This window comes from Elephas maximus, chromosome 25 (genome assembly GCF_024166365.1).
Source record: "Elephas maximus indicus isolate mEleMax1 chromosome 25, mEleMax1 primary haplotype, whole genome shotgun sequence".
Lineage (NCBI taxonomy): Eukaryota > Metazoa > Chordata > Mammalia > Proboscidea > Elephantidae > Elephas > Elephas maximus.
In genome coordinates, this window is record NC_064843.1 from 50061811 (window position 1) to 50088796 (window position 26986).

At 40.3% G+C, this 26986-nt stretch overlaps 1 long non-coding RNA gene across 1 annotated transcript; it reads left to right on the forward strand.

The window, feature by feature from the left end:
* Window positions 1–4364: 4364 nt before the first annotated feature.
* LOC126067233 (uncharacterized) lies at window positions 4365–19515 on the forward strand. The gene is made up of 3 exons (XR_007515367.1): window positions 4365–4442; window positions 4653–4748; window positions 19429–19515. It is a non-coding gene; the product is annotated as an uncharacterized LOC126067233 (long non-coding RNA).
* Window positions 19516–26986: the final 7471 nt, after the last annotated feature.

Here is a 26986-nt window from a genome sequence, read left to right on the forward strand (position 1 = left end):
ACTAATACTAAAAATTAGTTGTTTATACAAAATTCAAATTCGATTGGACATTTTGTATTTTTATTTGCTAAATCTAACAACTATGGATAGATTGTACTGGTCTCCTGCCATTGTAGTAAATGTTTCTTTTTTTCAAATAAACACCTGGCCTGCATTAAGCTCTCCAACGATGTAAAATCTTAACTCTTAGAATATCAGATGGGAGAATAAGCTTTCTTTTTGTTTTTTTTAATTGTGCATTAGGTGAAAGTTTATGGAGTAAATTAGTTTCTCATTAAAAAACCAATACACAAATTGTTTTGTGATGTTGGTTGCCAACCCCACCATGTGGCAACACTCTCCCCTTCTCCACTCCGGTTTCCCTGTTTCCATTCATCCAGTTTTCCTGTCCCTTTCTGCCTTCTCCTCTTTGCTTTTGGGCTGGTACGCCCATTAGTCTCTTGTACATGATTGAATTAAAAAGAAAGTTCCTCAGGTGTGTTATCGTGTGCCCTGTAAACTTCTCTAATCTTTGGCTAAAGAGTGAACCTCAGAAGTGACTTTGGTACTGAGTTAAAAGGGTATCCAGGGGCCATACTCTTGGGGTTTTTCCAGTCTCTGTCAGACCAGCAAGTGTGGTCTTTGCACGTGTGTGTGTGTGTGAATTTGAATTTTGTTCTACTTTTTTTCTCTGATTCTGTCCTGGACCCTCTATTGTGATCCCTCTCAGAGCAGTCAGTGGTGGTAGCCATGCACAATGTAGTTGTGCTGGACTCATTCTGGTGGAGGTTGTGGTAGTTGTGGTCCCTTAGTCCTTTGGACTAATCTTTCTCTTGTGTCTTTGTTTTTCTTCATTCTCCTTTGCTTCATCCAGGAAGGTACCAGTAGTTATATCTTAGGTGGCCACTTGCAGGCTTCTAAGACCCCTGATGCTACTCACCACAGTTGGATGTAGAACGTATTCTTTATAAGCTATGTTGTGCCTATTGAGCTAGATGTCCCCTGACTATGGTCTCCAGCCCTCAGCCCAATAACTTGGTCCCTCAGGGAGTTTGTATGGGTCTGTGAAGCTTTTATGACTTTGCCTTGGTCAAGGTGTGCTGACTTCTCCAGTGCACTTACTCTTCACCGAAGTTACCACTTACCTATTATCTAGTTAGTGCTTTTCCCTCATCACCTCTCCCGTCTCTTGTAACCATCAAAGATTGTTTCTTTCTGTGTAAACCATTTCCTGAGTTTTTATAATAGCGGTCTCATACAGTATTTTTCCTTTTGTGAATGACTTCTTTCACTCAGCATAATGCCCTCCAGATTCATCCATGTTGTGAGATGTTTCACAGATTCATCATTGTAAGTTTTTCATGTTTGGTTCAAAGCTGTTCACATGTTTTGTAGATATAATTTTCCTAGGTACTATCTTGGAGCCCTGGTGGCACAGCAGCTAAGAGCTCAGCTGCTAACCAAATGTTGGCAGTTTGAATCTACCAGCTGCCCGTTGGGAATCCTATGGGGCAGTTCTATGCTGTCCTATAAGGTCACTAACAGTCAGAATAACCTTCACAGCAATGGGTTTGTTTTGTGTTATATTTGATTATTCTGAAGTTGAGTATGGAATAACTTTATTAATCATTTCATTGCTTTTTTGTCAAATAAAGTGTCATAAAAAGAAGAGTAAACCCTCCTTCTAGAGACCTGGATTCTAGTTTCATCTCTGACACAAACCATCTTTCTGGACTGTGACTGTGATAGATTCATTACATCAATGACCCCAGCACTTTTCCTTTCCCTGTAATCACACCTTCTGACATATAAGGTGGTAGAATCTACCCCTCTGCCCCCTGAGTTTGGCCAGGTGACTTGTTTTGACCAATGAGAAGTTAGCAGATGAGACATGTGAGCAGATAGGATATGGCACAGGCATGTTTCTGTTTCCACGCCTGGTGATTGCCTTTGCCATGAGAACATGCCCAGACTAGACTGTAGAAGGGATGGGAAAGCTAGGTGGAGAAGAGCACTTAACCCCTATGCATTCCAATTTCTCACCCAGGAGAAATATTTAAAATTTCTCCAGGAATCAGCAACTTATCATTTGTGTGTAGCTATCAGCAAGGCTTCAAGAAACTATACTTATATTAATTAATTAAAAAATTAATTTCTAAAAATTAATTCAAAGTTTGAAGGAAAGAAAAAAATGGATAGCTAGGAGAACACAAAATTGCAAAAATCAATTAATTAATATACAAATGTTTTCTTGAAGGTTGGTTGATATCTACACACAAATGATGAGTTACTGTATATCAGAGTATGACATGGCTTGACATGATGGCCCCAACAATGGACTCAAAGATACCAATGATGATAAAAATGATGCAGAACCAGGCAACGTTTTGGTCTACCATACACAAGATCATGGTGAGTCAGAGCCAACTCTAAGTCAACCAACAACAGCAATTGGAGTATTAAGAAAAATTTGATCTTGCCCTAGAATTCTGAGCACACCAATGGCTGAAAAGTAAAGGCGGTCCTTGTACCTCTGAGGTGTGATCTCTTTTATTTTCTATACTGCATCACCCTTTTTGAGTTGAAAGAAACAGAAGAATAAGATTCTTAAAAAAAAATGAAAATGAAAGGAAGATGCTGAAAACTGGTGGTTCATGTGCCAAGAGTTTTGTGAGAATATAAGGTGAACATGTGGGAGTGTCCAGGTGTTTTTTAGTGCAGGCATGGCCCTGACTGGGGCTGAAAGTGGATACTGCAAAAAAGTTATTTCATCCAGCTGTACGTACAAGTTGTGTTTTTTATGATATCAATGAACATGATAGGATTAAATGACTGATTTTCTGTTGATTATCCCTCCACATAAAGAAAATAAAAATTCTCACAGCTGGACCAATAAACAGCATCATGTTAAATAGAAAATATTGAAGTTGACAAGGATTTCATTCTACTTGGGTTCACCATCAATACCCGTTGAAGCAGCAGTAAAGAAATCAAACAACATATTGCATTGGGCAAATCTTCTGCAAAAGACCTCTCTAAAGTGTTGAAAAGCAAAGATGTCACTTTGAGGACTAAGGTGTACCTGACTCAAACCATGGTATTTTCAACTACCTCAGATGCATGCAAAACCTAGACAATGAATAAAGAAGATTGAAGAACAGATGCCTTTGAATTATGGTGTTGGTGAAAAATATTAAATACATCATGGACTGTCAGAAGAACTAACAAGTCTGTCTTGGGAGAAGTACAGCCAGAATGCTCCTTAGAAGTAAAGATGGTGAGGCTTCGTCTCACGTACTTTGGACATGTTATCAGGAGGGACTAGTCCCTGGAGAAGGACACCACGCTTTGTATAGTAGAGGGTCAACAAAAAGGAGAAACACCCTCGGTGAGATGGAGTAACACAGTAGCTACAACAATGGGCTCAAACATAGCAACAATTGTGAGGATGGTGCAGGACTGGGCAGTGTTTCGTTCTATTATACAGAGGGTTGCTATGAGTTGGAACCAATCTGACAGCATCTAACTACAGCAACAATTTCTGTTGATGCCATGCTTAGCAAAATGTTGGATTTTCTTCTCAGTTCCACATGTTAATGAACTGAGTTTTTTTCCAACTTACAATTATAATGCCTCATTTATTTTTATTTTTTGCCAGGTTAATTAAAAAGTTAGGACCATCAGAATCACACACAGCTGGATGTCTGATAGTTCCTCTTTTTTTTGCCAGTAGCTTCCTGAGTTGCTGTGAAGGGAAGGTAAAAATTTAGGGTGTGTAACCTCAGGCCTCTACCAAAAGGCTGTCAGTTCCAGTCCACCCGAAACTTCTTAAAAGAAAGGCCTAGCAATCTATTTTCAAAAACTCAGGCATTGAAAACCATATGGAACACAGCTCTACTCTGATACATGAGATCAACATTAGTTGTAATCAACTGGATAGCAACTGTGATATCTCAGGCCTAAACGTTTGTGAGGACTCCATATACTCTAATACCAGTAGGTAAACTGAACCTTTACAGAGAATTACAACCTGGGCTTAAATGAAGGACAGAAAGTCTCATGGACCAAAGTTTTCTTTCACCAGTCTTTAATGAAGGGGTTCATCAGCAAGTACTCAGAAACCTGTACACACACACACACACACACACACACACAAACTCATGTTGCTAAGCAACCTCATTCTAAATGCCAATACAACTCTAAATAATGAAAGCAGTGTACATTTTCTTCAAAGTTCTGACTTTGGAAGGAATTCCTAGATATAATAGGTATGTGGGAAAAAAAAGTCCTGTTGACAGCACAACAATTCATTCACTTCCTAACATGACTAGTCATGTACCGTACTTTAGCACAAACAATAAGGTCATTGTTCAGATGGGAAAACAAGCAATTTGTTGGGAGGCGAAAAGGTGAAATGTTCTCTAAGCTGATTCTGTTTTGACAGGCTGCACGCCATCTTCCAGGTAGTCTTTAAAGGTGTATTTAATAGGCATATGTTTAAAGATTTGGCCACTCGCGAAGGCAGGGATTTCTTCTATTTGTCTTAAGTGCTTTCATGAGAGAATTCCTTTTTTAATTTTTGTCTTTATTTCTTTAAATCCAGTGGGCCAATATTTTCATTATGTAAGGACAGGAGGGTCCCAGATAACACTATCTGTTCCTTTCCTCTCTAGGGCCCAAGCGATGGGGATTTGTGGCTGGAATTGTTGAAAGGTGACAACATGCTGATGAGTTAATATGACCCAGAACTGTGATGGATGAAACTACTGGTAAGTAGGTTCAGTTTATGCCCCCCAAAGGGGACTTGGCTAGAGAAGCCTCATGGGTTGGGTTCCCTCCTTTCCTTATCTTTTATCATTTCTTTGGCTGAGCATGGTCCAGTGGGGAACAGGGTGGGGAGAAGAGGGAAAAGAACCTGACACTTTGGGAAAACAATGAAAGTCTGCAAGGCTGTGTACAAAGCCTAATGCCACATTTCTAAGTTATTTAGAATTAGATTGTGGCACAGTGGTTAAGAGCTATGGCTGCTAACCAAAAGGTCAGCAGTTCGAATCCACCAGCCCCTCCTTGGAAACTGTATAAGGCAGTTTAACCCTACATTATAGGGTTGCTATTTTTTTTTTTTTTTTTTATGAGTCAGAATCGACTCTATGGTAACAGGTTTGGTGGTTGTTTTTATTTTTTGTTTGCTTTAGTTAACGGTGTTTGGATGTTAGCGAGATAAGTTTGGGGTTGACCCCTGAATTGATACCATTCATATAATATTTAAAGCCTATTTCAATCTTTCTTTTCTTTTTTTGTAATTAAAGGACATCTTAACTTGATGTTGTCTTTCTGTAAGTTTCTAAGCCTGTTTTTTTTTTTTTCTTTTTTGATTGTACTTTAGATGAAGGCTTACAGAACAGACTAGTTTCTCATTAAACACTTAGTACCCATATTGTTTTATGGCATTGGTTAACAACCCCACAGCATGTCAACACTCTCTCTTTTCAACTTTGGGTTCTCTATTACCAGCTTTCCTGTTCCCTCCTGCCTTCTACTCCTTGCCCCTGGGCTGGCGTGCCCCTTTGGTCTCATTTTGTTTTATGGGCCTGCCCAATCTTTGGCTGAGGGTGAACCTCAGGAGTGACTTCATTACTGAGCTGAAAGGTTGTCCAGGGACCATAATCTCAGGGTTTCTCCAGTCTCTGTCAGGCCAGCAAGCCTGGTCTTTAATTCTCAGTTAGAATTTTGTTCTACATTTTTCTCTAGCTCTGTCCGGGACCGTCTATTATGATCCCTGTCAGAGCAGTCAGTAGTGGTAGCCTGGCACCATCTAGTTGTACTGGACTCAGTCTGCTGGAGGCAGCGGTAGACGTGGTCCATTACTCCTTTGGACTAACCTTTCCCTTGTATCTTTAGTTTTCTTCATTCTCTAAGCCTGTTTTTTACCAGTTGCCATTGAGTAGCCTCGGACTCATGGTGACCCCATGTATGTAAGAGTAGAACTGTGTACCGTGGGGATTTCAACGGCTCATTTTTCTGAAGTAGATCACCAGGCTTTTCTTCTGAGGTACGTCTAGGTGAACTTGAAACACCAACCTTCCAGTTAGCAGCTGAATACATTAACTGTTTATGGCACCCAGAGACTAGGGACCTGTTTTTGTTTGCCTGGCTTTTAATTAAAAACAAACAAAAAATAATAAGACTTAAATTTCATTTTCTCTCTAAGCACAAAATGGTAGTCACCCTGCTGTCCTCCACTCTCCTAGACCTTAGAGAGAAAACTATTTGGACTCATACACACACACACACACACACACACCATTAGTGTGCTATCTCCCCAACCTGCTCCTCTCAATTTCCATTCTTCTGTCACAGTGTGAAGAAGCTAAATATCTAAGAAAAATGTAGGCAAGTTCTAAAGTAGTAGGGAAGGGGAACCCATTCCCTGACATTCTGTCGACAGAAACTTTTGTGGGCGCCATGGTCAGACTGGAGGCTTCTTCCTCCATTTGTTTATAGGTTCCTCCCAAATATTTGGATGTCTCTGGTTTCCATTTGAATGTCTGCGGCTGAGAGCAACCATGTGAGCAAAAATAGTCCAGGGACAAAACAACCTCAGACAGGCTGCAGTGAGCGCTGAACTGAAGCCTGAAATATCTGCACTGTCATCAGTTGGGGCTAAAAGGCGGTCAGTGAACGTTTCTGGATCTGAGACCCAAGGAGGATATAAAACCTTGGAAGGTCTTTATTTTGTTGATATCCATGTGATTTGGGAGTTTTTGCGAATAGTTCTTGCTGCTAATTTTGAGAGCCAGAATAAATAATAGTGGCCAGGGAAAAAATCCCTCTGGAGCTCATTTAAAGAAAACTGAAAGGAGATTTTTCCTGCCAACCTGGGCTTCATCTTTCAACCCACAATTGAGAGAGATGGAGACAGAGACAGATATACTGCAGTCTGGTGGACAGTCCATAAAGGAAGAGCTGCCATTTTCAGATCTAGCTTTTTATGTATTGGTCTTAGTACTGATGTGATGACAATAATAGCATTCAGTGTTTACTATGTGCTCCTTGTGAACCATGTCATTCTGTTCCCTCCAACAACTCTTAAAGGTAAGTACTATCACTGCGGAGTCTCTGAGTGGTGCAAAGAGTTAATGTCCCTGGCTGATAACTGAAAGGCTGGAAGTTCGAGCCCCACCAGAGGCACCTTGGAAAAGGGGCCTGGTGATTTACTTCTGAAAAATCCGCCGCTGAAAAGCCGATGCAGCACAGTTCTACTCTAACACATATTTTTACCTTAAGCAAGCTAAATAACTTTTACCTGCCTCAGTTCCTTCATCTGTAGAATGGGAATAATAATAGCCTGCTTCATAGAGTTGTTATGAGGGTCTTAATGGGTGTTTTAAGATTTAAAACCATGTTTTGTATTAGAAAGTGCTCAAAGAACATTAGATAGCTTTACCCATTTTTAAAGGCCCCTGGTACAGATTGTGTGCACTTTCCAAACAAAATATCCTGGGGTTTTGTTCAGCAGTGAAATAAGCTACTCACAGTGCCAGACACTTAACTTTACTTGTATGTTATTGTCACTGTATTTGTATATTATTATCACCTTCCCAAGGAGCCCCGGTGGTGCAGTGGTTAAAGCACTTGTCTGCAATCCAAAAAGTTGGAGGTTCAAACCTGCCAGCCACTCTGTGGGAAAAAGATGTGGCAGTCTGCTTCAGTAAAGATCACAGCCTTGGAAACTATATAGAGCAGTTCTGCTCTGTCCTGTAGGGTCACTCTGAGTTGGAACCGACTCCACGGCAGTGGGTTTTTTGGGTTTTGGTATCACCTTCCCCTAATCCAGCAAGTTGAAAACATAGATGGCATTTTCAGCTCCTTCTTCTTTCTTACTCCCTATGTAAGAATTTGTCACTCAAGCTTACAGATCATTCCTCCCATTAGGAACTTGAGCTTGCTTCCTTTCTGTTCCCTTCATTAGAACTGCTTGGTGCTCTGTGCAGACAAGTCCCTGTTGCTGCTCCGCCACACCGCCTCACCCATGCCTGGGCCTAGCCCTCACTCACGGTCTCCTTGGCAGCTGCTCCATAGGAAGTTCCTTTTTCCCACCAGCTGTCTTTGGGAATTTCTTCAGGTTCCCTGACCTCTGCCATTACCTGGTTTTTCCTGCTTGCTTTTGTGGCCCTTTCATTTCTGAGCAAGTTCTTGTTTTCCACTTGCCTTCAGGGACCTTGAATCTTTAAATGATCTACTGCTTCCAGAGTTTATATGCAACCAGTATATTAACTTCCGATTTCCCTTACTACTCATTCAAAGCTTTGGGCCAGTCCCAGTCTTTGAGACCCAGCCTTGCTCAGAGTCGTGTCTAGCCAGGGATATCCAATAATACCAATGAGGCCAGTGAATCTCATGCATAGTCCTCTGGGGACCTCACTAAAACATCAGGTGATGCTAGATTACTAGGTCTGGGGTGAGGCCTGAAATTCTGCATTTCTAACACACTCTCAGGTGATGCCGACACTGCTGGTCCTTGAGCCGTCTGTGAGAAGGAAGGTTGTAAATCTCCTAAAACCAAAAACTCATTGCCGTGAAGTCAACCCTGACTCATAGCGACCCTATAGGATGGAGTAGAACTGCCCGATATGGTTTCCAAGGAGTGGCTAGTAGATTTGAACTTCTGACCTTTCGGTTAGCAGTCAAGCACTTAATCACTGTGCCATAGGGTCTCTATAAGTTGGAATCAACTCCACAGCAATGAGTTTGGTCTGGTAGGTCTCCTAAAGAACCTCTTAAATCTCCTCTTTGCCTTTTACTCCTCCCTCCTGTAATCGTCTCTATAGAGAGAGATGTTCCTGCAAACAACCCTGCTCATTTATCTTTACTGGCTTACCACGGAATATAGAAGAGAATCCAAACCCATTTGCACAGCATCAAAGGCACTGTCTACTTGAAATGCAGATAAATATTCAAGGACCAGCTAAATCACAAATCCTCCCTAAATCTCCTCCATTCCACATCAGCCTTTAATCACCCCTCTGCATGCAGTTCCTAGTTTGCACTTCTGATAAGCCTGCTCCTTTCCATGCATTGGTGGTAGGGGACTGTCCATCCCTCCTCTCTGAGGAGCTTCTTTAGAGTCCACCTTTGCATGCCTGGCCTGAGCAGAGAGCAGAGATATGGCTAAACCATACTAGCGGCTGTCGAGTCAATTCCAACTCATAGCACTCCATGTGTTGCCGAGTAGAACTCTGTTCCATAGGGTTTTCAAGGCTGTGACCTTTTGAAAGCAGATTGCTAGGTCTGTCTTCTGAGGCGAAGCTGGGCAAGTTCGAATTGCTGACCTGTAAGTTAGTAGGCTGGTAGGTGTGCCACTCAGGGACTCTTGGAATATGGCCAGCACTCACTAAGTGAGTTGTTGACTTGAATTGGGTGTTAGCCTCCTAGTAACCATGGCTCAGCCACAGTGGCAGAGCCCCACACTGAGCCAGGCCCATGACTGTGATGGATGGTTTTGTTGTAAATCACTCTTTTGAGGGGAGGAGGTCAGTTGTAAATAATAGAGCTATGCATACCAGATTCAGAACTGAGAGGAAAAGGAACCAAGCCCAACACTGAGAATTTTAAGCACCAATTGAAGATGATTATCAGCTTTCCTCTTTTGCAGACAGCAACTGCTTGAAATTGTGTTGTTTCTATGATACTGTGGATCTGAGAGAAATATACCATTAATGTATGGGTATTAAGGTTTGAGGGTTGATAGGATCTTTCTGATTCTATCTACATGGTTCTACAATGATGGTTGAACAGTATTTTGAATTCCTTTCTTTATCCATATTTGATACAGCTCTTAGAACTCAATGTGCAATAATTCACAGCTCAAGGGTGTATTGGGATCCAATTTTTTCCCATTATAATCTGATTAAATGGCTTACTTAATTATGTTTAAAAAAATTCAAAGCTACAATTTTATTGAAGCACTATTCATTCATATACTAATTTAAGTGGCCAACTTTTAAAAGGCTGATTTAGCTCTTATCAGGCTATTCCTGAATCACGGCATCATTGGTTCAGATTCCTTCTCTACTGTGAACACATATGTGCTTTAAGACCCATATTTACTTTCATAAATCAGTATTCAAATATGTTTTCAGTTTGCATTGATCTTCAGATACATTCATAGAAGGCTGGAAAGAGTCCTCCGATTCAGAGTTTGCATGGGGGACGCTGTAGGACAGTAGACAAAGCAGTGGCTTTGACATCTTCCTTTAATATCTGGTTCAAGGTTGCTGGGTCAGCCACTAAAAACTGTTAATTTTTAGACTGCCCATTTTATCTACCTAGGCCTCAGTTTCCTCAATTACAGCATGATAGAGCTTGAAAACTCTGTTCATTCAGTAGTTTGGAAAAATCCATTTATTGAGAACCTACCACATGGTAGGCCATGAGGTGTATCTGTGAACCAGGTATACATGGCCCCTGTGCTTGTGGAACTCATAAAACACGTGTATGTCCTCAGGGTAGATGAGAGATATCATAAGATGGAAACTTGGGAGCTAAAAAAAAATAAATGCTTCCTAGATCCATGAGTTCTGTGTCATATCACACTGAATTTTTTGGAGCTGCCTTAGCTCATCAGCATCTTTCTCATTCTATGCTTTGAAGGCTGCTTATGTAGAGGTGGGACTCTCTTCTTTTTGCCTTTTCCTCCTTATCCTTTAAGACTTGCCTCTGGAATTACTTCCAGTGATCAGGCCTGTCTGGGGCAAGAGTGCCTCCCCTGGATAGCTATATAGCCCGTGTCTTCGTATTTTATCCCAGCACCATATTACAGTATCTGCTGCTCTGTTTTTTGTATCAAGCATTCACGTATCTGAGTGATCACAGACAGGATGGGGAGGGCAATGTCATAGAGGCGCAGTAGACCAAGCTTCCCCATCACAGCTACATCAGAATCACCTGTGAGCTTTTAAAACATCCGGATGCCCAGACCCTCCCGAGAGACTCTGATTTGGGAAGTCTGAGTAGAGTCAAAGCATCAGGGTGCTTAAAGCCCTCTCTGTACATACAATAAAGAAGGAGACACTGGTGACTCAGATGTAGAATTCTTACCTTACTCATGGGAGATGCCGATTTGATTCCTGGCCAATGCACCTCACGCACGGCCAACACTCATCTTTCAGTGGGAGCTTGCATGTTGTTATGATGTTAAACAGATTTCAGCAGAGCTTCCAAGCTAAGATGGACTAGGAAGAAATGCCTGGTTATTTACTTCTGAAAATCAGCTGGTGAAAACACTTTGGATCACAACAGTCTGATCCAAAACTGATCATGGGGATGGTGCAGGACCAGGCAGCGTTTTGTTCTGTGGTTCATAGAATCACCGTGAGTGGGGGACTGGCTTAATGGTAGCTAACAACAGCGTGGCACTAAAACAAAGTCAGTGTTGGAAATCTTCAAAGAATTAAACTTCAGAGAACTAAGAGATTTGTCTGGAGGGCTTTGTGAATCCTTCAAGGGGTGTACAAACATTGCTTTTGGGAAAGTGATCCTGAGGGCTTCAATTGTCTTAGTTCCTGAGAATACTTCTTGACTTAAGCCTGTTCCTGTGAGCTAAAAGGCTTTAGTGAGCACAGAAACCATGAGTTAGTTAAGAAACAGCCATTGTGGAAAACAGCGTGGCAGTTCCTCAAGAAACTAAAAGTAGAATTACCACATGACCCGGCAATTCCACTCCTAGGTATATACCTAAAATACTTGAAAGCTGAGACTCAAACACAGACTTGTACACCAATGTTCATTTTAGCACTATTCACAATAACCAAAAGGTGAAAGCAATCTAAATACCCATTAACAGATGAATGTATAAACAAAATGTGGTACATTCATACAATGGAATACTACTGAGAAAGAAGGAGAAATGAAGTCTTGATATATACTACAGTATGGATAGTTCTTGAAAAAATTATGCTGAATGGGATAAGTCAATCACAAGAGGACAAATATTGTACAACCTCACTACACACAAAGGCAAGAAAAGGCAAACATATAGACACCAAAGTTTATTAGTGGTTACCAGCAGTGAGAGGGGTGGGAAAAGGAGGGATAACTGTTTCTAGAGTACTGAGTTTCAGCTTACAGTGATGAAAAAATCTCACTGATTAAGGGTAGGGTTGCACAGCCAATTATTTTAAGTGCTGTCAATAAGTTGTACACCTGTAAGAAGTTGAATTGGCAAAAGTTGTGTGATAGACATGTTTTCAACAACAACAACAACGAGAGTAGCTGCTGAGGCTGCTTATATAAAACAAAACACCTCATGGGATTTGGTTCCTTGGTTTGGAGGTTTAGGGTCATGGTTTCATGGGACAGCCAAGTTAACTAGCCTAATAATATGTTTAGTGCTTCTGTTCTACCTCCTAGTTCGTTGTGTAGTGCCTGGGGTCTTAAAACTTGAAAGTGGTCATCCAAAGCACACCAATTGGTCTCTGTTAACCTGGAACAACAGACGAAGAAGGAGAGTCAGGAATAGGAGGAAGATATGGAATGAGTGACTAATTGCCTCCATAAACAACTGCCTCCTTTGCCATGAGACCAGAAGAACTGGATGGTGCCTGGGCTACCACTGCTGAACATTTCGATCAAAGATTCTATGGGAGAATCCTGATCAATAGGGGAAAAAGGTGGAACAAAATATCAAATTCTCATGGACTCCAGACTTCCTGGAGCCACGGAAGCTGGATGAATCCTTGAAACTATTGCCTGGAGATAATCTTTAAACCTTAAACTGAAAATACTCCCTGAAGTCTTCTTAAAACTAAACAACATGTTAGCTTAACTAGTAAGTACAGTCCTCCTTGAGCATTATGCTCTTTTAGGAACTATCTATACAGAAATATCAAATTGAGAAAAACAACTCAAAAGATTAGATAGAAACCTCAGGAGGTACTGAGTTTATGTTAATGGGGGTATAACAACTCGGAGAAGGAGGATGAGAATGGTGGCACAATTCAAACAATGTACTCAATGTCATTGAAGTGTACACGTAGAAACTGTTGAACTGGTGTACGTTTTCCTTTACATATTCCCAACAACAACAAAATAAATATATATATATATATTTTAAGTCAACCATTAAATTGAAGTGAAAATGTAAGCAGTCTTTTGACTTGTTGATTGTTGACAGATTGGAGTGGAGAGTTGAGCTGGTTCACATCCTGTATGTTGCACAAATAAGAAGGGCAAATGAGTTGATTTTTAAAAATCCTGTAGCAGACATTTTAAATGTATTCATGGACTTTGAAAGGAAATCTGGAAAACAAGGAGGCTGTGTGGTCTAGAGAAAAAGGGATCGAGACCTTGGACCTCCTCCCAGGGCTGCTGCTGACCACACATGTGACCTTGAGCCAATTATTTAACCTCTTGAGGTCAGTTATTTTTTTATCTCTAATATGCTTGGGCTGTATTAGTTATTTTCCAAGTCCCCCTCTTCAGTTTAAAATTCTATTATTTAATCTAGTCTACTGAATATTTGTATAAGAGGTACCTAACAAGGTAATGTTATACCCTGCTTTTAACCTTTCCTCTGAATCTCATGAATTAAGATAATTTGTGCTAGCGCACCAGGGTTTCTCAATTTAGACTAAATCAAGCTTCCTGTTAACACCCCATGTTGAGTTTAACCACTCAGTTTTTGATTATTGACTTACATGGAAGAAAGATAAATCCAAATCACTCCAAATAATGGGTCATTTTGTTCAATTGGGCAAACTTTTTTTTATTATTTTAAAGTACAAAACAAAGAGAACTGCAAAAATTGTCCATGTACAGTTTGATGAATTTTCCCAAAGCAATACAACCCAGTAGCTACTACCCATATCAAGAAACATAACATTACTGGTCCCTCAATTCTTTCCCCCACCCTACAACATGATCCCTTCCAGTCACTATCTTTCATCCTCACAAGGGTAATCACTATCTTGCCTTCAATACTACAACTTACTTTTTGCCTATTTATATGCTCATTTGTGTCAGTCTTCTTTTAATCAACATTATGTTTTGAAATTCATTCATATGGTAATATACGTAGGTGGAGATTGTTAGTTCTTGGCTCTGTATAGTAACCCATTGTCTGAATAAATCACAATTTACTGTGGATTAGCATTGGGGTAGCTTCTAGTTTGGGGCTTTTACAAATTCAAAGCTCTTACAAGTGCTGCTTTGAACACTCTGAGAATATCTTTTGATAACTTATGTACACATGTCTGTTGAGTGAATTCCTAAGAACAGAATTGTTGGGTCATGATGTACGGCACACTGCTCTTTGAGTGCTTCATCTATAACTGGTCTATTGCTTGGTGTTGGAGTCCTGCATTCGTTTTCTAGGGCTACTCTAAGAAAGTACTACCAACTGGGTGACTTAAGTTGTTGTTGTTGTGTGCTCTGTCCAGTTGATTCCAACTCATAGTAACTAGTAGAACTGCCCCATAGGGTTTCCTAGGATATAAATGTTCACGAGAACAGAAATTTACTGTCTCACAGTTCTGGGGGCTAATAGTATAAATTCAGGGTGTTAGCAGGGCCTTGTTCTCTTCAAAGGCTCTAGAGGAAAACTTTTCCTTGTCTCTCTCAGCTTCTGGTAACCCCAAGCATTCCTTGGCTTGTAGATGCATCTCACATGGTTGTCTTTCCTCTTTCTGTTTCTCTGTGCCTCTTCTCTTTTATAGGAGATTCAGATTGGATTAGAACCCACCCTATTCCATACATCCTCATGTTAACTGATAACATCGTTAAAAACACTATTTTCAAACTAGGTCACATTCACAGTTATCAGGGGTTAGGGCCTCAACATATCTTTTTATGGGCACAACTTAATCCTTAATAGGTCCCAAATACTTTCTAGCCAAGCCGTTATATCTTGGGTTAGAAATGCATTAAGAGGCTGTGTTTGTGTATTTGAACTACTCAGGGTAGCATTAGAGCTCATTTTGTCCACTGAATACTGACCACATAGCAGCAGGAGGAGAGAGATACCTCCATTACATTGTGTAGTAGCAAAAGGAACTACAGTGTCACGATGAATTTCAAGTAAAAACCCCTTTAAAATAAAAAAAAAAAAAACAGGAAATGAAGAAAACCATAATGTTCTGCTAATAGTCTCTGTGTTCTCATTTAAAGTCATCTGGGGAGTTTTAAGCACAGTGGGATTATGCTTTTTTTATCTTTGTTTTTAGTTGAGTTTAATGGAGGGTGCAGGCAATGCACTCGGGACTTGAAACAAGTGATTCAGACACAGCAATCCCTCTGATCGATCCTGAGATTTGGTTTATGAACAGTTTTATGGTTCTTTTCTTCCCAGGCCTTTCTGAAGGATCCATTTTTAGGCCTCTAAGAAAGCCACGTGCTCATTACTTCCACTGTGTGTGGGTGGGGTAGTTGGGCCCAAAGGGCAGTTCCTATGTCTTTATGCTACCATTATTGGAGATTTGTTTCTGCCAGAGGTCACGTCCACCTTATCTGTTAGTGGCTTGCTGGCCCTTAAATGGATGGGGCCACTTTGGCAGTTAACATGAGATATTCTTAGCCTGGTAGCGAATCCTGAGAAAGTCTGTGGATGACTAAGTGGGTGGGTTCAGGAAGGTAAAAGTCCTTATTGATCTTCCACAGAGTCAGCCAAGGTCTGAGAAGGATCACATGAGGCATATGCCTTCCCTGTCAGCTTAGGAAGAAAGACCCTCCTGTTATACACATGGGGTCTTGGGTCAGGTTCCCAGGAATCAGAGCTGGAGTCAGGTTTGGGTGTATGTAATTTATCGGGGGAGTGCTTCTGGGAGAAGGGTTTTGAGAGAAGCAGTGTAAGGCAGGAAAAATGATGGACAAGTGTGTCATCTCATCTGATCCCAAAGGAGCTCTGGAATAAGCATTGCACCACCTTCAGGCTTTTTTTTGTCATTCATCAGTTGCAGTGACCAGGAGAGGAGGATGGGCTGGCAGCAGTGCTTAACACTCCAGACAAGGAGGCCGTTGGTACGTCTTCAGGGAGGGGCAGCTGAGAGTCATTAGTAGCCAAAAGGAACCAGGAAGTGGATACACAGACCAGTAAAGAGGACCCAGGTGGGGTTATAATAGCATCCATTACACACAAATCATGATTCCTGCAGACCTAACACAACGGGTGGGGGTAGATGGACCATTTCTTTCTAAACTCTTAACCTTTAGCTGGCCACGCAGGCAGTAATGGAAGGCAATTTTTGAGGGCTTCTTCTACTTGCCAATAGGTATCTGGCCAATATCCATCAGGCTTGCTCCTAAAACCACCTGTTCCCCGTCAGTTCCACAAACACTCTGTTCTTTTCCTGAATCCTAACATCTCTCACCTCTCATATCCAGCTGAAAATCCACTCTATTCCTCAGTGCCTAGCTAAATGTCTTACTACCTTTCCAAGGTACAGAGTCTACCTGTCATTTTCAGCCTTATTCATCCCCTTTTCATTTTATGATGGTTAGCTTCTGTCACATAGTTTACTATCTAATTACTGGTGTTGCTTTCTTTCAAGATATATTGTCTTACCTTCATAAATGGACTATAGGTTTGGCTTAGGCTGGAATTCCTCAGGCGCAAACTCTGAGACAGGGGTTTGCATGTAAGGATATAATTTCAGGAAGACCTGATAGAGGAATGGGGAAGTGAGAAGGAAAGAAAAGGCAGGCAATTCAAGGTACATTGCTCAGCAGGTTAACCACTGTCAGCAACTGCAGTGTAATTCCACTAAGGACCTCTGGGAGAATCTGCAGTACACACCTTAGTGTTGCTCCACAGAAAAAGGGAGGAAAAGGGATATTTATTCTTTAACTCTTGGCCATCATTGGTTGAGGGCCTCACCTGGGACAATTTGGGCATGTACAAGCCAATGAGGCTCCTGTAGTTGAAGAAGGATCTCAAGTGGGAGCCTTGTGTAGATGCCTGTGGTAAAAATCCCTCAGGTGATATGGAAACTGTGAGTGCTGAGGAGATAATAGTGGGAACTGACAGCATCTTCTCTGAGATTTTGGAAGACAGGGACCATATTCCAGGTTGCAGGAAACATTCAGTAACATTTTTATTTGCCTTGCTAATCTCTTGGTTGCTACTGACTGAGAAAATGGTACAAATGGGATTGTTAAAGACGTATTTATAGAAAAGGTCTTGTAAAACTCTCATGGCCCAAGGTAATAATTCAGCATATATTTTTAAAATAAAATTTTAGATTTTTATGTTAAATGCAAAGATTAAATGTCACTGGATTTGTGCTACACAGATTGATTAAAGTTGTTGGGGATATTAGATACTACTAAGAAGTTTCACAGATTTGAAGGGTTTGTGTTGTAGATTAGATGCTCAAGCCCATTGTTTCTTTGTTGTTGTTCTTGTTAGGTGCCATCAAGTTGGTTCTAACTCATAACAATCCCATATATAATAGGATGAAACATTGCCTGGTCTTGCTCCATCCTCATAATCATTACTATTTGAGCCCATTTTTGCAGCCACTGTGCCAATCCGTCTTGTTGAGGAGACCCTCTTTTTCCCTGACCAGATGCTTTACCAAGCATGATGTCCTTCTTCAGGGACTGGTTCTTCCTGATAACATGTCCAAAGTAAGCCAGACGAATTCTTGCCATCCCTGCCTTTAAGGAGCATTCTAGCTGCATTTCTTCCAAGACAGATATTTTTGTTCTTCTGGAAGTCAGTATTCTTTAGGATGAGGTTTAGAATACCTACCATAAAGGGAAATTCTTAAGTTCAACCTCAAATTGTTACATCACACATTCATAGTTCTCATACTCTTTTTTCTCTATGACATTCAACAAAATTTTCTGGTCTTTCTCTAATGATGGCCAAGTTTCTTCTGTAAAGTAGGTTGGCTCCAAGAGAAGGTATAATGCTGGGCTTATTTTTTCTGTTTCATTATGAAGAGTACCTATTTTATAATGGTGAAATCTCACAGTTCAAGTTCAGCCTGTGAAGTTGCCTCCTTGAGCCTTATATTTTTCATTCTTTCAACCATTCAACAAATTTTTTTTTTTTTTTGAGTGCCTGCTGTGTACCAGGCACAGCTCTAGATCTTTGAGATACAGAAGCTAACAAGCAATCAAAACACTTTGCCCTCAGGGTGCTGACACTCTAATGAAGGGAATAATGTCATTAAATAAACAAAATAAACAAGTTGCTAATACAGTACTTTAGAAGGTGATGTGCTACAAAATAAACAGGGCAGAGCAAGGGGGTAAGGGATGCAGGTAGAAGGAGGCCACAATGAGTGATGATTTTGTATAGGATGGTCATTCTAGGTGACTTTGAGAGGTAATATCTGAATAAAAATTTGAAGGGAGGGAGGTTTTTCCATTGGTTGGATACTACACTATTTCCTTTTTTTTTTTTTCTTTTGACATTTCACCCATCTTCTTTTATAAACCTCTGAGTCTCTGAAATTAGCCACCAAACCTCCCTCCTCCTAAGCACCCTAAGTCCATTGTTATCTATTTCCTTTCACAAGTAATAATTCTGACTCTTGTGTCTTCGTTCTGGCTGCTTCCAATATGAATACTGCAGAGGCAAAGCCAAGCCCCAAGCACTCCTAGTATGTGTATCTGTATCTGCTTCCTGGTTCCCCAAGCATTTAGTAGACGTGATTTAAGAAATGAATCTATATACTAGGGTTTCTATGCCTCCTATACATGCGACATCTGGACAATGTATAAAGAAGACTAAGAAGAATTGACACCCTTGAATTATGGTGTTGGTGAAGAATATTGAAGATACCATGGACTGCCAGAAGAACAAACAAATCTGTGTTCGAAGAAGTACAGCTGGAATGCTCCTTAGAAGTGAGGATGGAGAGACTTCATCTCATATACTTTGGACATGTGATGAGGAGGGATCAGTCCCTGGAGAAGGACATCAAGCTTGGTAAAGTAGAGGGTCAGTGAAAAAGAGGAAGACCCTCAAGGAGATGGATTGACACAGCGGCTGCAACAACGGGCTCAAGCATAACAAGGATCATGAGGACGGCACAGGACCGGGCAGTGTTCCGTTCTGTGGTACACTGGGTTGCTATGAGTCGGAACCGACTCGATGGCACCTAACAACAACAAGAATATGTGTTGCTTTGGATACTGGCCTGCTTTCTTTCCTATGCATTGCTGAGACTAGATCCTGTCAGAAGACAAACTTCTTCCCACTCTGGTTTTATTCCCCTTTCCCTTCCTGCAGAAAACAAAAAGCACCCACAGAAGGGAAAAACATAGTTTACACATTTCAGGTTCTTGTGTCTTATTTAGTTGATTTTATGTGTTCTGAACATACAGGACCAAAGGACCAAAAGCCACTTTTGACTTTTTCCAGTCGAAATGACTGTTCCTCCAAGGAACATTTCTGAAATATAACCATAACTTGTTCTCATGCTTTTTTTTTTTTTTTTGTAGTCTCTAATGAGCCTGAGCAATGCAAAGATTGCATTATTCTAGAACACTCCAAATGGAATGCTTTTTCCCGCCTAATCACACTCTCCTGGCCTGTGATAAGATGCTACAGACATTGGATTTCTTCTGGTGAGATATTGTTTTTTTCAATCTTGTTGCATTTATCTGTCATGAGTTCAACAGATATGCTGTATATTTACAGATAATAAGGAATTCATTATTAAAGGACCCAAAAATGGGGAAATTTCTGCCAATCTATATCCAGAGTTATCTTGCTTATAATGACAACAGACTAAAGTGAAAACCCGCTTTTATCTCCTGCTTTCCAGACCAAGAAAAAGTGTCATTGCTTTTTTAATTCCCTGAAGCCCACGTTTATGGCTTTTGTTAAATATAAGTTAGTTTATTTTTTCTGAGACTCAGAAGAATTTTTTGCTATAGATCTTTCTTGGTAAAATACACATATAAATCAGACTTGGACAAATCCAGTTCTATCTCAAATGTACAAGAATGACTCAATATATAGAAAATTTATTTTGCTTCCAAATGTTTTTAAGAAAACATTTAACTTCTTTTTTTGGTCAAGCTGTTCACATCATATTTTCATTTATAAATTTTATTTCAAATCAGGTAGCCTGGGACTGAGAACACCAATGAACACTTTTTCCATTTTTTACATATTTATGAGCAACATACTTAACTTATACTATACATTAACCAAAATGTATAGCTCTGAAATATTTTCTTGGTAGGTTCCCTGCCTTTTTAATTGCCAGATAGGCATTGTGATCTGGTCTGGGGGGAAGGTGTTATGCACCTGTCAGTCCGAAAAGGAGAAGTCTGGCCACTGAAGGGACCCAAACAAGGTAAAGAACGTACGTTGACTGAAACATTTCTAACTAGGCATGTTCACTTGACAGGATGCTGACTCCAAATAAGGACTCTGAGAAACATTAGATACATTAGTTCAAATTGCCTGGCCCGCCTTTCCCAACGGGACTCCCAGGCCATGTGGAAGAATTAACAAAGGGAACAATAAAGCTTTTTTTTCTTTTGGCCTGGAAATTAGAAAACATTGGGAGGTTTTTGTTTTTTCTCCTTTTCTAGAGAAGGAACCACCCAGTATATCTTATAAACTCTTCCTGCAACCCACCCTACCCCAAAACAACCAAATCTAGAGGAAACGAGAAAGGCCTAAATCCTATTTTAAACTATGGGATGTTGACATTTTTTGTTACAACCAAATCTGTGATGTGTAGTTTTTCTTCCCCTCTGGGTATCAGAAGCCTGGACTCATCTACCAAAAAAAAAAAAAGAAAACCAAACCCATTGCCATGGAGTCGCTTCTGACTCATAGCACTCTATATAGGACAGAATAGAAGTGTCCCATAGGGTTTCCAAAGCTGTAAACCTTTATGGAAGCCGACTGCCTCACCTTTCTCTGGAGAAACAGCTGGTGGGCTCAAACCACTGACCTTTTGGTTAGCAGCTGAGTGCTTTGGCCACTGTTCTACCGAGGAACCTGGAGACTCATCTACCAAAAACAAACAAACAAACAAACTGGTTGCTAACGAGTTGATTCTGGCTGATGGCAACCCTATAGTCAGAGTAGAACTGCCCCATAGCATTTTCAAGGAGCAGCTGGTGGATTCAAACTGCTGACCCTTTGGTTAGCCACCGGGCTCTTAAACCATCGAGCTACCAGGACTCAGTGACCATTAATTGATGTTTTACAGTTACAGTTTACCTATTAAGAGATGTGGACTAGAGAAGGAACTGGGTCTTTAGTTAAGATTTAGTTGCTTAATTTAAATCAGAGAACTTTCCAGAATTTTGGATATAGATTTTATCCATGGTGTTGTAAATCCCAAGTTGATAACACTGGGAATAACATCTTTTCCTTTGGCTGCATTGAAGATATTCTGAGTCCAACACAAACTCAGATAAATGTGAATTCTAAGATCATGGCAATGATTATTATTCCGGCAGAAGCATCCTTCTGGTGAGCATGGCGGTATCTGCTCCCTAGTTCCTGAGCACTTCTATTTTAGTAGACAGGATTTTAGAAATTAATCTATATGCTAGAGTTTCTCTATGTGTTTTCCCACTGGTTAACTGGTCATAAAAAATGAAAAATTCTCCAATTCATTTGGGGCTTGTTTCTTCTTCTGTGAAATGGGAACAAGACAGCTTGATGTTGCCTCTGAAAAAATAGTTAAACAGAGTCAAAACTGAATAAGCTATTGTACAAAAAACATCAGCATAGAGTCTGTATTAGAGCTATGTTGAGGGTTTAAAAAAAAAAAGAAAAAGACAAAACATCATGATGCCGAGGAATTTAAAGTCTGCAGTTCAAATCCCAGCTCTCCTGAATCTCATATTATTAGTACCAGTCATTTGGGCACGTCCCTTATCGTATTAGAAACCCTGGTGTTATAGTGGTTAAGAGCTATGGCTGCTAACCGTTAGTTTGGCGTTTCGAATCCACCAGGTACTCCTTGGAAACCCTATGGGGCAGCTCTAGTCTGGAATCCACTCAATGCCATTGGAATCCACTCAATGGCAATGGGTTTTTTTTTTTTCTTATCACATCAGGATCTCCATCCCCTCAGTTAAGCTCTGGGGTGAGGTCTGCTGGCATCTTGGCCAATGTATCTGCTTGTACAAAGGGCTCTCAGTTAACCAGGTTGACCTGGAGCCTATTTCTTCCCCTTGGTGATTTTTTTCAAGTTCTTTCTGAAGTATGAACAGCCTGATAGTTTGATCTTTGTGTAGGAAAAACATGAAAAACCTGGAAGACAATTGGTTCTCACAAACCATTTTATAAGAAACTATTTTTATCCAAAGATATGAGAGACAGTCTCATGCTGAGATGTTTCATTGGTTGGTGGCTAAAAACAGACTGTTCGTTTAAAAGCACAGAACTGAAGAACTTTAGAATTATTGTATTTGGATCCTCAGAGGCTGTGTGAGTGAATGAACTTCACTAATGAAGAAGACAAAGAAACTAAGACCAAGAGAACTTGTTTGATCTTTCACTGTCTCTATCAATATGAACCTTGAAGTGGTGTCTGGTTTTGCCATCCTACCCCTCTTTTCCATTTCTTGCCCCCCTCTCTATTTCTGTCATCACTCTCCACTTCTGCTGCCAAAGGGATGCACATTTGAAAGAGTAAAACTGAAATGAGGAGGGTACATATAATTTTCTTCTATCATGTCTTTTCATCAGCATCTTTCTCAACTCATTCTATCCCTGTCTAAGCTTATCATCATGTTCTGTTACTTTGGATATTTTTTTTATATATGATTTCATTTATTTTGTCGTTGTTGTTGTTGAGAATATACGCAGCAAAACTTACACCAATTCAACAGTTTCTACATGTACGCTTCAGTGACACTGATTACATATTTCCAGTTGGGTAACCATTCTCACCCTCCTTTTCTGAGTGGTTCCTCCCCCATTAACAAAACTTCAATGCCCCCTAAGGTTCCTATCTAATCTTCTGAGTTGCTGTTTTCAATTTGATCCCATATAGATAGTTCTTAAAAGAGCATAATGCTGAAGGCAGACATTTTTTACTAGTTAAGCTAAACTATTGCTCGGTTTTAGGAAAACTTCAGGGGATATTTTTGGCTTAGGGTTTAAAGATCATCTCAGGACAATAGTTTCAGGGGTTCATCCAATGCTCATGGCTCCAGGGAGTCTGGGGACCATGAGAATTTGATGTACTGTTCTACATTTTTCCCCCTTGGATCAGGATTCTTCTATAGAATTTTTGATCAAAATGTTCAGTAATGGTAGCCGGGCGCTATCCAATTCTTCTGGTTTCATGACAAAGGAGGCAGTCAGTTGTTCACTGAGGCAAGTAGCCACTTGTTCCCTATCCTCCTCTATTCCTGACTCTACTTCTTCTGTATTACAGGCAAATTGAGACTAATTTGTTGTGCCTTGGATGGCAGCTTGCAAGCTTTTAAGATGCCAGCACTATGCATTAAACCAGGGGGTAGAACAGTGGTGCTAAACTTGTTATTAGACCAATTAACTGGGATGTCCCATGAAACCATGACCCTAAACCTCTAAACCAAGAAACCAAACCCCATGAGACTTTTGGTTGTACACAAGCAGCCTCAGCAGATACACTTTTTTTTTTTTTTTTGGTCTTTGTAAATGTATCTATCACACAACTTTTGCCAGTTTAACTTTTTACAGGTATACAGCTTATTGATAGCAACTACAATAATCAGCTGTGCAACCCTGGGTAGTTTTCATGTGGCTTTATCATCAAAAGGAAAAAAGTTTTCAATAGCCATTAGTAATTTTGGGGTTTTCACAGCTAACTTTTTTGGCTTTTCAATCTCAACAATAAAACGATGCAGAAAGTACCCAAATCAGTAAAATACATCTGAGTTGCAAACTTATACCCATATTCAAATTACAATATTGGTAGTCAGATTCTTTTTCTCTTAGAAAAGATGTTTTTGACCAACAGTTTTCAATGATTGCAAAGAGTCCCTTATGTGTAACAGAAGCTACTTGGTAACAAAACTTTGAGAAATTGACACTCAATTTAGAAAGTCTTTTGATATTACCTTCTCCAGTGCTAAGCTGGAGACTTTAAGCTCGGTGACCTTGGAACACATTCCCTGGCACCACTGTAGCCAGGAAGCCCTTCTACAATTTGTAAATATTACTGGAGGGCAAAAAGTGGAACTGGGAATAAATTGAATTTAAAGGTGTATTTAAACAGTCATACCTTGTGTATGTGTCTGTGTGTGCCAAAGGTGAGTATAGCTTGCTTGGCTCCACAGAGCACACACAAGAGGAAGTCTTCTGAATTTCAGAACTGACCAGAGGCAGAATGAAATCCAAATCAGGCATGCCATCCTCCACAGTGTCTCTATCTGATGAGTTTGCAAACTTCCAGTGGGGGGAAAATCCCTCTATGATTCCATTCATAGAGCTTTAGGGCATCAAGTCCATAAGCACTGTAATTGTTTGACCTCCATGAACAAGGGGATGGATTTAATTCTTTCCAAAACTGCAGTTTGTGCAGCTGTGGACACTCCTTTGACATTTTGGGAGAAGGTACTGAGCGTATTTAAAACAACATGAGTCTCGCTCATTTTCTTTGTCAACCAAATTTGGTGGTTTCTTAAAGTGCCATATGGGGCCATGTGAGATCTCTCCTGGTGGGCTTAAAAAATTGACATCCTTTCAAAATGAGGCTCTTGACTTAATTCATCACTATTTACTTTGTGGAGGTGGGGCAAAATTTTTTAAATAAATAAAATTATTTTTTTCTCTTTATTTTTAAAGTGAGAATTCATATTCCTTACACATATTTTTCTGAACAACTTAATAGAGGCATTTGAAACCACTTACATTTAGAAAATAAATTACTAATTCCAGTTGATCAGAATTTTGCCATGTGTCATTCACGTTTAGAGTTTCTGCTGACTCAATGTTTCTACTCCGCTGAGATTGTACCATGCAACCTACGCTTTGATGTTGTTGCTAGGTGCCATAGAGTCGATTTAGACTCATGGAAAACCCATGTGGCAGAGGAGAACTGCCCCATGGGGTTTTCTAGGCTGTAATTTTTATGGGAACAGATTGCCAGGCCTTTCTCCTGCACAGCTGTTGGGTGGGTTCAAACTGCCAACATTTCAGTTAGCAGCGAAGCACTTAACCTTTGTGTCACCAGGGCATCTTCACTTAGAAGGGCAGAGCTAAGTCATACAAGTGAGAAGTGCTTTTAGATCTTCCACTGGAGGGCATTTTCTACTTTGGGGAATAAGGAAAATTTTATATGTTACTAGTTATGGAAGGACTTTCAAGTTGAAATTTGAATGGATTGGTACCATGGATCCAATTTTCCAATGTGATAATTTAATGTCATTTATGGACTGGCAATCATGGAAGGTGCTACTTAGCCTGGCTCTGTGTTCTCATAGAAGTTTTGTTGTTAGGTGCCATCAAGTCATCTCTGATTTATAGCAACCTTATGTGTAACAGAACAAAACATTGCCTGGTCCTATGCCATCCTCACAATCATTGCTATGTTTGAGTCCATTCTTGCCACCACTGTGTCAATTCATCTTGAGAGTCTCCCTTTTTATCTGTAGCTCTCTACTTTACCAAGCATGATGTTATTCTTCAGTGATTGGTTCCTCCTGATGACATGTCCAAAGTAAGAGAGAAAATATAGGTTCCTGCCTAGAAAGTCCCTTCTTCTATGATTCTTTATACTAGGAGAAGTAGCTGGCTACAAGACTAAATTTTTCTAAATCTCTCTAGGTGGTACTTTCAGTGCTCCTCTTATATCCTTGGCCCTTACCCTTTGGTGCACACCTGCCTGAATCCCAACTACCAGAGCCTGTACCTTTGCCTGAGGACTTGGTCTGGCCCCTGAAGACCAATTTGCCCATGTAAGAGGTAGGCGGGAAGTGCCAGGAAATTAGCCACTCCCCACCTCCGTCACTGCTTGGAGCAGCCCTCAACCAATGACTGAAGGGAATCAGTGTATAAATACCCATGCTCCCTTGCCCCTTGGGAAAGCTAACTCTGAAGCATGTTTTCTACACTGTCTACCAAAGGTCCCCAGCATTAAGCCCCAGTTGCCCACAATGATAACTTTCTTAATAAAGCATCTTTTGTTGGCTGCCTTCCCTTGCGAGTCTCACTACTCTCCCACTTCTCTATCAGTGTTTCCTGAAATTACCTTCCAAACAACCTGCACTTGATCCTTGTCTCAGGGCCTCCTTCTGGCTCTATATGTGGGAAAATTCTGGAGAATTCATAATAAAAACACATTCAGACTATTTCCCCAAAAAGACACTTTACATCTCCAATTATTTAGGGTCCTAGCCTCTACTTTGGGGCGTGTTTTCAAATATTTTTATTTGGGGCATATCATTACCTTGAAAATTCTTCCAGAGTGTATAGAATTATACTCAACTCACTCTATTGCATACATAATACACACTTGCTTAGGACTGAAATTCTGGTCAGGACTGAAATTCAGCCAGATTACACCCGGATCTCACAATCCTCAAAAGCTATGTGGCTTAGCAGCTCTGCTAAATGAAATTCAAATTTGGAACTAAAATGAGATGCTGGGACAATTTCTAGCATTCAGTTTTTCAGATAATTGGCCTAAATAGAGTAACAAGAACATTAATCTTTTATCTTCTTTGCTTTTCCTATAATAAAAGTAAGGGCAAGTTTAATGCAATTTTCAGAGTTTCAAGGCAATGTTCACACATATCAAAATCCCTTGGGAAGCTTTTCTTAAAATTTATTTTTCTAAATCTCACCTTGAGTGCATGGAACCAGAAGCTCTGGAAGTGAGAAATTCACATTTTATAATCCCCCAGCACATTTATTTTTTGTTTTGTACTCTCAAGTTATATTTTATTGGTGTTTGGTAGTTTTTTTTTTCCTCCACTTTTCCTTTCTCCTAATCTCTATAGTTGAGTTGATTTAGATTGCCCTATTCTTCTGATAATCTAAAGGAAACATATTTGCATGTCCACCCTGTAGAACAGTATTTATTTAAGC